The sequence below is a fragment of the Paramormyrops kingsleyae genome, chromosome 10 (genome assembly GCF_048594095.1).
Source record: "Paramormyrops kingsleyae isolate MSU_618 chromosome 10, PKINGS_0.4, whole genome shotgun sequence".
Taxonomy (NCBI): domain Eukaryota; kingdom Metazoa; phylum Chordata; class Actinopteri; order Osteoglossiformes; family Mormyridae; genus Paramormyrops; species Paramormyrops kingsleyae.
In genome coordinates, this window is record NC_132806.1 from 7,092,229 (window position 1) to 7,104,396 (window position 12,168).

At 45.0% G+C, this 12,168-nt stretch overlaps 2 non-coding genes across 2 annotated transcripts; both read left to right on the plus strand.

Annotated features, from left to right (window-relative positions):
• The first annotated feature begins 3,909 nt into the window (after positions 1 to 3,909).
• LOC140593354 (U2 spliceosomal RNA) lies at positions 3,910 to 4,100 on the plus strand. Its single transcript, XR_011993667.1, has one exon. It is a non-coding gene; the product is annotated as a U2 spliceosomal RNA (small nuclear RNA).
• A 1,439-nt stretch (positions 4,101 to 5,539) lies between these two features.
• On the plus strand, positions 5,540 to 5,703 carry LOC111860615 (U1 spliceosomal RNA). Its single transcript, XR_011993661.1, has one exon. It is a non-coding gene; the product is annotated as a U1 spliceosomal RNA (small nuclear RNA).
• The last annotated feature ends 6,465 nt before the right edge of the window (positions 5,704 to 12,168 follow it).

Consider the following 12,168-nt stretch of genomic DNA (forward strand, 5'->3'; position numbering starts at 1 on the left):
TGCATTTGTTTCGCTCAATTAGAAAAGGGAGTTGTATTTCAGATGAAGTTTGAATCTAAACCTGTGTAGTTTGAAAGGGGGGGCTCAATAATGTTCCTCTCTAGAAAAGGGGGGCCCTGCATTACATGGACTTTTTTCACTCTTACCATCTGCTAAACGGTATCGTAGCTTCCGTTCTGCCTCCACGAGACTGTGTAACAACTTCGTTCCACAAGCCATCAGGGCTCTGAACGCACTTTAAGTTTAGATCATAATTCTTCCGAAATACCTCATACCTGCATTTTCATGTTTGCTCTGTACAATATAGTAACCATGTGCAATAGTACCGTGCAATATAATATAATAACCATGTGCAATTCCAGTCACCAAGGCTCCCCACTCAAATAATACTGGAGTGTTGTGTACAGTACATTTATTGTCCATTTATTGTTCCGTCTATTCATTGTAACTTGTGCACTGTAGTGTTATCGCACCTTTTGCACTTTATTGTGTTGCCTGTTTGCACCTTTCGCCCTGTTGAATGTGATGTTCAGTGTTACTAGATGTTGCACCAGGGCCATGGGGAAACATCTCATCACACTTTGTACATGTATAAAGCCGTCAATGACAATAAAGTAACCTTAACCGTAACCTTAATTAAAATCACACAAATACCCAAAGCATAAATACACAAATTAGCACCATATTATATTTAAACAGCCTTTTAAGTCCACCAATTAGCACATATACAGGAGTACTCATGACTGTATTGTACTTGCATGTAAAAATATGAACGTACTAAAAGGCTGGAACATTCTCAACACAGTGCTAATCAAACATAACATACCACACAAGGTGTTTTTAAAACGGTATTAAAACATCTGCAGAACTCTAATAGTTCTAAAATTTCAATTAAATGGCCATTTAAACAAATAAAATGTCACCTTAAATGCTAAATGCCGGCTATTAAAAACTAAAACCTTTAAAAGAGGAACAGACCCGCCGACCTCCGACCTCTGCACAAGGGTCAGGCTGTAACAGGGTCATACACATTCCTAAAACACGTAAAATCAGCACCTCGGGAATAAAACATGGTCAATCACACAATGTACAGCCCAACAAAGAACTAAAATGTTAATAAATACAGTTAATATTAATAAATAAGTGCTAAAAGTGATCAACCAAAGTCGCACTCAATAAATTCTGTACATGCTATTAGTTAACAAATCTAATCTAATTTGTTAGAGAACAAATCTAACAAATCGTTCTCTAATTTTTATCACATGCCTTCTTGAAATTTCTTGCTTAAACAGTTTATTTTGTGATGTGGCATAGCTTTCACTGTTGAAATATGATTAAAATATATATCTTCTATTCTATTCATAACTTTGAATTCAGATAAGCTGTGACTTTGTGTATTACAAAAACGTCTCTTGTTCTCTAATTTTGATTGCCACTACATGTAGCACCGCGGTCCGGGAACGTTATTTCGCATCACCGTATGCAGCGTACTGGAAAAAGCTGAGGTGACTTGACTTAACACCTTTCCCCTCCCCCACACCTCTCTCTTGTCTCCAGGTCTCTTCTCCCCGTGTCATTGTCTGCACGTCTGTCTGTCTATCTATCTATCTATCTATCTATCTATCTATCTATCTATCTATCTATCTATCTATCTATCTATCAATCAATCAATCAATCAATCAATCTCATCAATCTGCCTGCCTGCCTGCTGAGAGTATTGGAGTTGTCTGTGTTGCCTGAAACTCGTTTTTATCATTCGTGTTATCGGTTCATTTGGCAAAAGCAGCTGGACGAGTCCACGCTTTCGGAGAGCGGCAGTTAACGTCACGCCGAAATGCGGAACGCCCACTAAGGGGGCCGCAATCAGCGTATTACGGATGACCCGGGGCTGCTGTTGGGTGCGCTTTGGCCATTCTGCCACAGGTAAGGTTTAAAGAAGCTTTTTTCGTTAATATTCGGTTACGGTAATATTGTTTGTGTAAATCACGCGATTACAATTTGCATCGTCAAGCTATTTGCTATTTACTGTTGCATTCATCGGTGTTTTGCAAACTTTCGGTGTCCGACGCTCAAAATGACAAATTGTGCAAATCAAATGCTTAGACGGCGAGATATTTCTTTTATATTTTTCTGTGGGGAAAAAATCCACACGTTTTCCCACTTTTCGTTTGAGAATTAATTTAGATGCCAATTATAATGCACAAGCGATAGCGGCCTTGTCAGCGGCGTGTAGTCTCTCGTTAGGCCTTGTAAGGCGCTGACTGCAAAAGTGACCTCGTATTAAGTCTAGTAAATATTCCTCACAGTGATCCTGAACGTGTGACTGCGCAGGTATATGCCTTTAATGTTAACTATTAATTATGATCATAAATCGTATCTCAACCGCAAACCCCGCTTGAGAAAAGGCCGGTTTCCTTTGGGCCCGTGACACGGTCCCCCAAACGAATAGATTAGATGGGGGGTGGTGGTGACACTTTCACCTATGTTTGGCTAGGCCCGGTTAATTGTGTCTGTCCGTGTCGGCCTTGAGGTTTGTTTGGTTGCAGTCAGAAAGAAGGGTGTTGTCGAGGTCGTTAAAGGCCGTGGGTATTAGATTATATATAACGACAAATCTAACGGCAATCCATGCCAGTCGAACAAGTTATGAATTGTACAACAAAACAACCCTGTTATTTTCGTGTGTCACTTTCTCCACAATAGCGGGCCAGCTACCCGACCGGGGCCTGTTCAAAAAAAGGCGTGCTTGGCGTTCGGTATCCCTGCTACCCGGTGTTACTCGCAAGGGGTCGTGGTGAGGTTTTTTTTTTTTGTCAGTGGGTTAAGACACCGACGTGTGTAACATTTTAGGCGTGTTTTCAAGAAACATTCGTGAGCTTTTAATTCCGTTGCATGGGTGGGCAGAGTGATTTCACCGTTGGGGCCCCTAAGCCAGGCCCTTACCCTCCAGATGCTTCGGGGACGGTCGCTCTTTGGATAATAGCGCCTGTTAAATAAAATATACAATTATGTACCATAAACAGACCAATTCGGAGATGTGCTAAATGTGCGCGCACGTAAGCAGGCCAACTAATCGGCCAGCATCAGAAACTCGTGCGTCTGCAGTGTGAGAGCGGCGCGAGCGTCGGCTGTCCTGCGCGTGCAAGTAGTGAGAGGCTTTGACTGCTTGTCTCGGGCACCTCCGCCAATGATGGGGGAGGAATGCACGCGCGTGTAACTTCCCCTGTATCAAGCATTGTATGAAAGCACATACGGGCAACAGGAACTGACGATGATTGAAATAGCAAAGTCTGTCCTCCACTAACACACTTTATCTCCCTTTCTCGTGGCGGAGGGGGGGGGGTTGATCATCACAGTTGGTGAGGTCTGCTTCGCTGCAGCCACAGCATCGCTTTCCTCCGCCGAAGAAACTCTGCAGTGCTGTAAGGCAAGGCAGCGGCCGATAGATTTCAATCGCTGCGAGTCTCTTGTACTAATTGAGAAACACGCAGGGAGATTTTAGCTAGACAGAATAAAGGCAAACGTGCTCCGTGTCCGTGTGCAGCTTTATTAAAGGGACATTGTGTTGCCTGTGTTAGCCGGTCTGTGTCGTAGTCAGAGCAAACGTTTAATGTTGCGGAGTATTCGGAGGTACCTGTCTAGAGACGTTCACATTAACAGGATAAAGTTGTAGTCGCGAGAGCTTGACAATGGTGAAGCCACCGCGTTGAATTCTGGGATATGCATGTCGTGGAGCAGGGTGGTTTTCCGCGAATGTTGCCTTGTTTCTTTGGATATTTCAGTTATGTGTGAATGAGCGCGTTTCGTGCTGGGCTTGGTGTTTCCGTCGGGCGCTAATGTGGCACGGAGCATTGCCGTGGAGGGGCTGTATGTGTCGGTCATACATCTGGGTCTGGCGGCGAATTTGTGGGTATCGCTTCTCGGCCTTTTGGCTAAGATCAAGTGTAGTATCTGTTCTTATCAGTTTAATATCTGATACGTCCCCTATCTGGGGACCATATATTAAATTGATTTTTGGAACAGGGAGATGGAATAGGGGCTTGCTCCGTCCACTCCACGCATCGACCTGGTATTGCAGTATCTCCAGGAACGGTGCACCCCCTATCGGGGAAAGTTGTTGTGGAAGAGTAGATGTGGCGGGTTACAGTTTCTGTAAGCAGCGATCCATTCATTTCTAGTGGCTGTTGCTTTATGAATTTGGTTTGATTTTTCTAGTACTGCCAATTTCACCATGTATTTCAGCTGTGTACGAGTGTGGCGTTTGCTTCACGTGTGTCGAATTTGCCACGTCTTCCCGTCCCCCTTGCGAGAGCGTAACAAATTTTAAGAAACAATGTTATAATATTAGAATAGGTATGTCTTGGAGCAGAGTGTTTTTTCGCAGAGGCCGGTGTGTGTGTGTGTGTTTGTATATTTTAGCTGTGTGTCAGAGCCTAGTGGCGCTGACGGTTTCCGTGTTACAGGGCATTCTTATGAATGGAACATTTTTTTGTAGAATGTACATCTGGGTGTGGGCAAGGGCCGCCGCGATTAGGTGACGTGGTCGGGGACGTTGACAACGCCGTGTGCGCGCATGCGCGTTTGGCTTGTTGGGACCAGTGTGATCGTAAATTGAAAACCACGAATATATTTTTTAAATATTAAATTGTAATTAAAATATTTTCATTTTTATTACACACTGAATTGCAGACTTTTAAAATTAACAGAAAGTAAGAGCAACAGGCATATTTTACCCTGTTGTTGAACCTTGAGTTTTGCTCCTTTTGAGTTTTGCCTTTTTGTTCGTGTCAGTCCTTACGTGCTCCTCGCCTTCCATCGATGTCCAAATACCATGTGGTTTTTGCAGAGACAGCTTAACCGCACTCATGCATATTTGGCTCCTTGATAGCGGTATTCTTGTGATGTACTCTTTGCCTCGCTAGTACGCTATTGTGGCAACCGTTTCTGCTAAACGTATTCTATGGGTGAAATGTGACAAAATAGTCATTTCCCTCTGCATTTCGCGTTACATATTTACAATGCAATACCTTTGTCATTGCACAAGTACCACTTTCACTGCGCAGGTACAAAGACTTTGCCGCTTCTATTATTGCCGATGCTATTATTGATGATAAATTAAACGTTGAACGCAAAGATAAAAATGCCAGTAAGTAGCAAATGAAAGCAGCATCGGAACCAGTACAGTACAAACGGTCTTGTATTACAGTTTTTATAATACAATTTGAAGCCGGTGTTGGTTATACTAAGATGAATCTCCCACCACGTAACTTTATGCTTTTGGTAACTCGGTACAGTTGTCTGTGTGATTGGTCGGTTTTTCAAATTATGAACCACGTGGCATTCTGGGAATTCTGAAAAGCATGACAGCACGCAAAATGAAAACGAAACTCTTCCCATGGCAGCAGTGAGAGCAAAGCAAAAGCCGTTTTGTGAAATCTTGATCAGAATGGCGGTAGACTTAGAGCTGGCTGTGTGAAAGGATAACCGTAAACTGAACATTTTTGCTGTGGAGTGGCGCGCCATCTCGAGGCAGAAGCAACTCATACTTACCTGGCAGGGGAGATACCATGATCAAGAAGGTGGTTCACCCAGGGCGAGGCTCAGCCATTGCACTCCGGTTGTGCTGACCCCTGCGAATTCCCCAAATGTGGGAATCTCGACTGCATAATTTCTGGTAGTGGGGGACTGCGTCCGCGCTCTCCCCTGATTTATGGTATAACGAAAGAACACACTGCTGATCAGTCTTTGACAGTGCTGTTTTCACTCTGCCTATTCTCCATCTCGCCGCTAGGTGCTTTTACCAAATGGTGTATATGTATTGCACTAGCTGTGCAGTGACTGCAACGATCTGATTGCTTTGTTGGTCAAGTCGAAGCAATTCCTCACACTCTACAGCTTTTGGCCGTGGATCCTGCTCCAGTGAGAGAACATTCCACCACTTATTCTGTTTACTGTGTCATTGTAATATTCCCCTGTAAATATACATTTTGCAGTCTTCAGGATAGCATTGGGTGCTATATCCATTCATCTGCCATATCAGTTGCAATTTCCCACACTGCATATATTTTAAATGGTTTAAAAAACTGTTCTTAAAAACTATTTACATTTGGCAATCCCCAAAGGGAAAAGCTGAAAAGATGAAGAGGAGCTACACCTCATTCCTGCAAGTTATCTACAACAGAGGTAAAGTGTTCATAGAGTGTAACTATTGCTCAGACCTTTTAGATGGAGACATTTTTACCAGGAAGAAACTTTTTTTTTTGTACTTTGTGTCTCTGGGTTGGTTGGCCACAGAGTGTACAAACAGGGAGATTTTGTATCCGTGACAGTTTGTCTCCAACACCTGAGGGGGCTTCCTTCAGTTTATGCTTGTACTGCGTAGCTCTCGCCCAGGCTGAAGGACTGCCAGTGCTGTGGCATGTGCTTACAGCCATGGCCGAAATTATCGGCAAGGTAAACTTCTTGTGGACAAAGGAAAATGTAGATCTCTGGAGATTGTTGGTATTTTTCCACAATTTTTGTTCTCAAGTCTTCAGACAAATCTCTGCTCTTTCTGTTCTCTGTGCTTAGTGTGACACACACAGACACAACAGAAAGGTTGAGTCAACTTTTCTCCATTTTCACTGGCTCCAGGTGTGATTGCTATATTGCCAGCACCTGTTTCTTGCCACAGGTGAGTACAAACGAACATCATATGCTTGAAATAAAACGACTTGCCCACTATTTTGAAAAGGTGCCATTAATTTTGCCCGGCCCATTTTTGGAGTTCTGTGTGACAGGATGGAAAATTTGGCTTTTTTCTCAGCTTTACTTGTGTTGATCCAATGCACGTAAAGGAAATAAACGTGTGTATACCAAAACATTTGTAATTGCAACAATATTCTGGGAGAAATGGTGCATTTTCTGGAAAAATTCAGGGGTGCCGATAATTTTGGCCACGACAGTAGAAGCGGGTATCATGGGCACAGATGGACAGACTGATGTGGGCAGACCAACAGTCACAGGAGCTGACTGACTGGCGAGCATTATGGGCCGTGTGGAGGGGCCAGCAATCACAGGGGCTGCTGCAGATGCAGAGAGGGAGGTCACAGGTCTGGGGATGGTAGAAGTGGGTGGGGTTTTTCTCAGCGGTGCTGACAGTGGTGGTTGTGGCCGGGAGAGTGGCATCACCATATCTGTCCTTCCCTTTAACACCTTTGTGCCTGCCGTGCTGGGTGTGGGCACATATTCCATTAGGGTGTAGTCTGGTGGAGGGAGGACCGCTGGCTGGTGTGGTGCCGGAGGTGGGTCAGCGGATGAGATGGAGCTGGTCTTTGTGATGGTTAAAGGCTGTTTCGTTGCATGCATGTTGAGGAGCCTCTCTTGGTGACGAATGAAGTCCCGCACGGTCTTAGTGTTAATCTTTGGCAGAGGAATGCCAGCTTTGCCCAAAACTAGATCCTCCACCAAAATCCGGTGCTGGATTGGCGCGTACGCCTTTAAGGTAAAGGTCTTCTCAGGACTGGTGCGAGACCCGAGGTGAGCGCAGCCACAACAGTTTCACCAGTGTGTACATCAGTCTCTTGTGCTGCGTGCTGATGTCATGTTGGGCTGGGGTGTCCAGCTTGGCCATCTTCACCCTCTGTACTACCACAGCCTCGAATGGGTCATCTCTTTTTGTGCGGCAGTAGAGGGTGTTGCCCCAGTGTGATTTGTACAACTGGTTGAACTGCTGTGGATGTTTCTCATGCTCTTCCATGGCATTTCAGGCTTCAAGGACCCTGTTCCTTGCCACAGGTGAGTACAAACATCCATCATATGCTTGAAATAAAACGATTTACCCACAATTCTGAAAAGGTGCCAATAATTTTGCCCGGCCCATTTTTGGAGTTCTGTGTGACACAATGGCAAATTTGGCTTTTTTCTCTCAGCTTTTTCTGTGTTGATCCAATGCACGTAAAAGAAATAAACGTGTGTATACCAAAGCATTTGTAATTACAATTTTCTGGGAGAAATGGTGCATTTGACTGGGTTAAGTGGGAATAATTATTTATTGTCCTGGAAAAATTTGGTTTTGATTCAGCATTTATCTCCTGATTTAAAAACAATTTACTTTTTCTTTTCAAAACGTCCATTGTCGTATTAAAGTTTTTAAAATTAGGTTACATCGGCAAAAGAGTAAACCAAGTCACCTTACTTTGTTTTACCTGCATCGGGGGCGTGTAGTACCGCTGTCACCCGAAGATCGCTATTCACATTCTAAATAGCCGCATTAGCGCGCATTCAGATCGCATTCGCATGGTAATTTGATGAACAGCGCAACGGTGAGACACAATCCAGATACATCCCCGTTAGCGCCATAAAAGGGGGGGGGGGGGGGAATGTGGCCAGGTGTCAATGGCTCATTCATACACATGAAAGTTGCTACATATTCAATGAAAGGAGCCGGAAATAGTGACATGAGTTCGGTTTTTCTTATTTATCCAACTGAATGTTGCAACTACACCATTTAGTCATCTTCATGTAGCCAAGACTTTGGTGATCAGATATCTGGGATCAAAACAAACTGCCGGCATTGCTTACTATGTACTTTTATAATGTTTCTGCAAGTGTTCCAAAATGCATTTTTCACTTGCTCCAAGTGACAAAATTGTCCACCACAGTTCTGTATTCACTCTCGTCACCACCAGTGATTCATCCGACTACTGCCGAGTCATCAGAAAACTTCTGAAGGTGGCAGGTCTCTGTGCAGTAGCTGAAGTCCGTGGTGTAGAGAGTGAAAAGGAAAGGAGAGAGAACAGTTCCTTGCGGTGCCCCCGTGTTGCTGATCACTCAGCATTTTAAGCACACATACTGTGGTCTGCCAGTCAGATAATCCACAATCCAGGATACCAGTGGGGCATCCACCTGCAAACGCACTGGAGAAATCAAAAAACATGATCCTCTCGGTGCTTGCTGGCTTGTCAAGGTGGGTGTAGACCCGGTTGAGCAGGTAGATGATGGTGTCATCCACTCCTAGGTGGGGCTGGTAGGCGAACTGAAGCGGCTCCATAAGTGGTTGGACCATAGGCCGGAGCTGCTCCAGGATGAGTCTCCAGGGTTTCCATGATGTGTGATGTTAGTGCCACGGGTCTGTAATCCTTGATGCGGTGTCTTTTGTACAGGGACTAGGCATGACGTTTTCCACAGCACGGGGACTCTCCGAAGGCTGAGGCTCATACTGAAGATATATTGGAGTACTCCACTAAGCTGGAGGGCACAAGTCTTCAGGATCCTGGGGCACACACCCATCAGGGCCTGCAGACTTGCCTGCATGAAGTCTCTTCAACTGCCTTTCAACCTGTGCCGCGGTGATGTTCATTGGGGAGGTGTTATGTAGGGGAGGTGTGAGGGAGTTACTCCGGAGAGTGCAGTCAGACAGGATGTCTGGGGCGAAGGTGTTAGCAAGGCATTCAAATGGAGATGAGGAGGGATGAGAAGCAGAAAGGGGGAGGGGGGCGAATGTAGGGGGTGCAAACTGCAGTGATGCTGTTGTGGTGTGAGTTATTGGGGTGACCATTGGGATGTGAGCTGGTGTTGCTATGTCAAATCTGTTAAACAGATTCAGCTCATTAGCCCATTCCTCATTGCCCTCAACTCCATCACAACTGTTAGGTTTGTAACCTGTGATGGTAACCTGTAGGGCTGGGCGATATCATATCGCTATTATATCGCGCATGTGCAATAATCACCAGGGCTTCAGATGACAGGCGAAGCATTTGGCTGGACGCCAGCTTTTCGGTGCTATACGGACATTAATTTACGCCCAAAATTTGGTACCATGATTTTTCCTCCAACAAACTTGACTGTGTTCTGGGTGAATCTTGAGTTCATGCGGGTTCCAACAGGTCTCCTGCAGTATTTGCGGCATTTGGTATGCAGTTCAATGGATGATTCATCAGAAAAATCAGCCTTCTGCTGTTTTGCCACTGTCCATCCTTGCTGCAAGCTGTGGGCCTTGGCAAATTCAACACGCTTTTTTTGTTGTGTTCTCATTAATGCTGGTTTCTGAGCACTAATTCGGCCATGGAGACCACTGCGTGTGAGAATTTGAGAAACTGTTCTTGTAGACACAGTGGTTTCTGGTGACCAGTTCTGATGTAGCTCTGCTGCAGTTGAAAAAGGGTTGGCCCTGGACTTTCAAAGCAACAAATGGTCCTCTCAAAGAGTTGTCTTACAGGGTCTGCCTGACCTGGGCTTGTCATGAACATCACCAGTTTCTTCATATCTTTTTTTTAATCCCCTCCACTGGACGTTTGGATACATTAACGATGTCTGCCACCTCAGCAGCAGACTTGGTCAAGTTTTTGATGATCAGCACTTTGGTCTGTGGTTGAATCTTTGGTATGTTATCAGAAGTTAGGTTGCACTTCAAATGAAGGTCTGGTGTGCTGGGGTTCTTTTATACACACCTGGGATTATGTTAATTACAGTATTTGTCACAGGTGAACCTCTAATCTGTGATTGATTGAATCATTAAAAGACATGACAAGACTTTTGTCCTTGCAAAAACAGGTGTTATGGACTTTAACAAGCTGTGAACATCAGGACACTTTTTGACTTTCATTTTGCACCCAGAAATTAATGTGAAAGCCCTTGGCATTAAATTGATCCATTTATTACAACATCTGATTGATTAGAAATGGTTATATTCCTTTTTAAGTTACTATGCCCTTATGTGACAAGACTTTTGTCAATGACTGTATATAATGTTCTATTCACAAACTGACACTGAGTGAAGGAGAGGTCCCCCCCTTTATTCATTCATTCATTTTAATTGTTCTATGTTCATCTTATTAATATGTACTTTGTATGTCTACAGATTAGCATATTTCTGTTTTACATTGTAATCACCGTTGTTTAATTTTTCATCCCAGTTTACCTCTGGGTGGGTGTGTGTGGGGAATGTTTTTCCCTTTTCCCGTCTTCTATACAAATGGAAAAACTATAAAGCATAAAAAAACTGTTTTGGAAAAGCTGTCAACTGGCAGTTGCATGCCATCGTAGGAATGGAGGTGCTGTTTAAGTGGCTGTATTGTCATAATCATATGTCATGATATTTGTACATTTTACCTGGAATCATTTTGGGCAGTACTTTGTGGGAACTCCAGGCTGTTGCTACCGCGAAGGCACTTGTAGAATGGAATGTCTACTCAATTGATGGTAGTAGAGTGAGCCCCTGTAAACATGCTCATTCCTGGAGGGTCCTGTATGCATATTCATGGTGGGACGCACAAGAAAAGCCCTTCAGTACCGGGACTCCCGGGACCAGAAAGTGTCAGCAGCCGGCATTGAGCTGAGAACAGGGAGGAAGTGGAGAGCGGAGAGAGCAGTGGATGTGGCAGAGTCACGCCTCGGGCAGAAGGAGCTGGTGGGGACGTTGGCCATCAGGAGAGCTGGCTTGGGCTTTTTCCCCAAAGACCCAAGCAGGCAAGGCCCGAGGGAAGGGGATCCTTACAGCACCTGCTGAGTCACTGTCCAAAGGCTCACTGGCAGAAAGCATACGCAATGCCATCATCCCTAGAAAACACCATCTTGCCCCGAAGACAAGAATCGCCTTTGTCAAAGCTGGACGGGAACCCTGTCGACAGTGAAGAACCAGGTCAGGTCTCCTACACACAGCCTCTGACTGGCAGCTGCAAGCCGACCTGGGAAACGGCTGAAGTTCCCTCAGCTTATTGCTACGACATCACTCCGGCCAGATATAATCATCTCTGAGGCAACAAAACGGCTGATTGTGCCCAAAGTCAGTGCCCTGAGAAGAGTGGATGGAAGAAGCAAATGAAAGAGAACGCAGAAAGTACCAGGAGCTGGTCAAGTGCCGGGGAGGGGGCTGGAAGACTCACTGATCCAGTAGAGGTGGGCTGTAGAGGTTTTGCAGGACACTCACTCTGCAAAGTCCTTAACCAACTGGGCCTAACAGGAGTGGCTAAGAAGAGGGCCATCCGATCCGTATGCAAAGCTGCAGAGAAGGCCACAAGGTGGCTGTGGATAAGGAGGGCTGATCCATGGGCGGTTGCTGCTGGGACACAAGCTGGGGTCTGATCAACCTCAGCTGGGTCGCCTGGGTGAGGGCGTCTCATGTTGAGAGCCGAAACACCCAGTGACGCCAGGTTACATCATTGATGATGCGTCCCAGTGCATCCAGAAGAT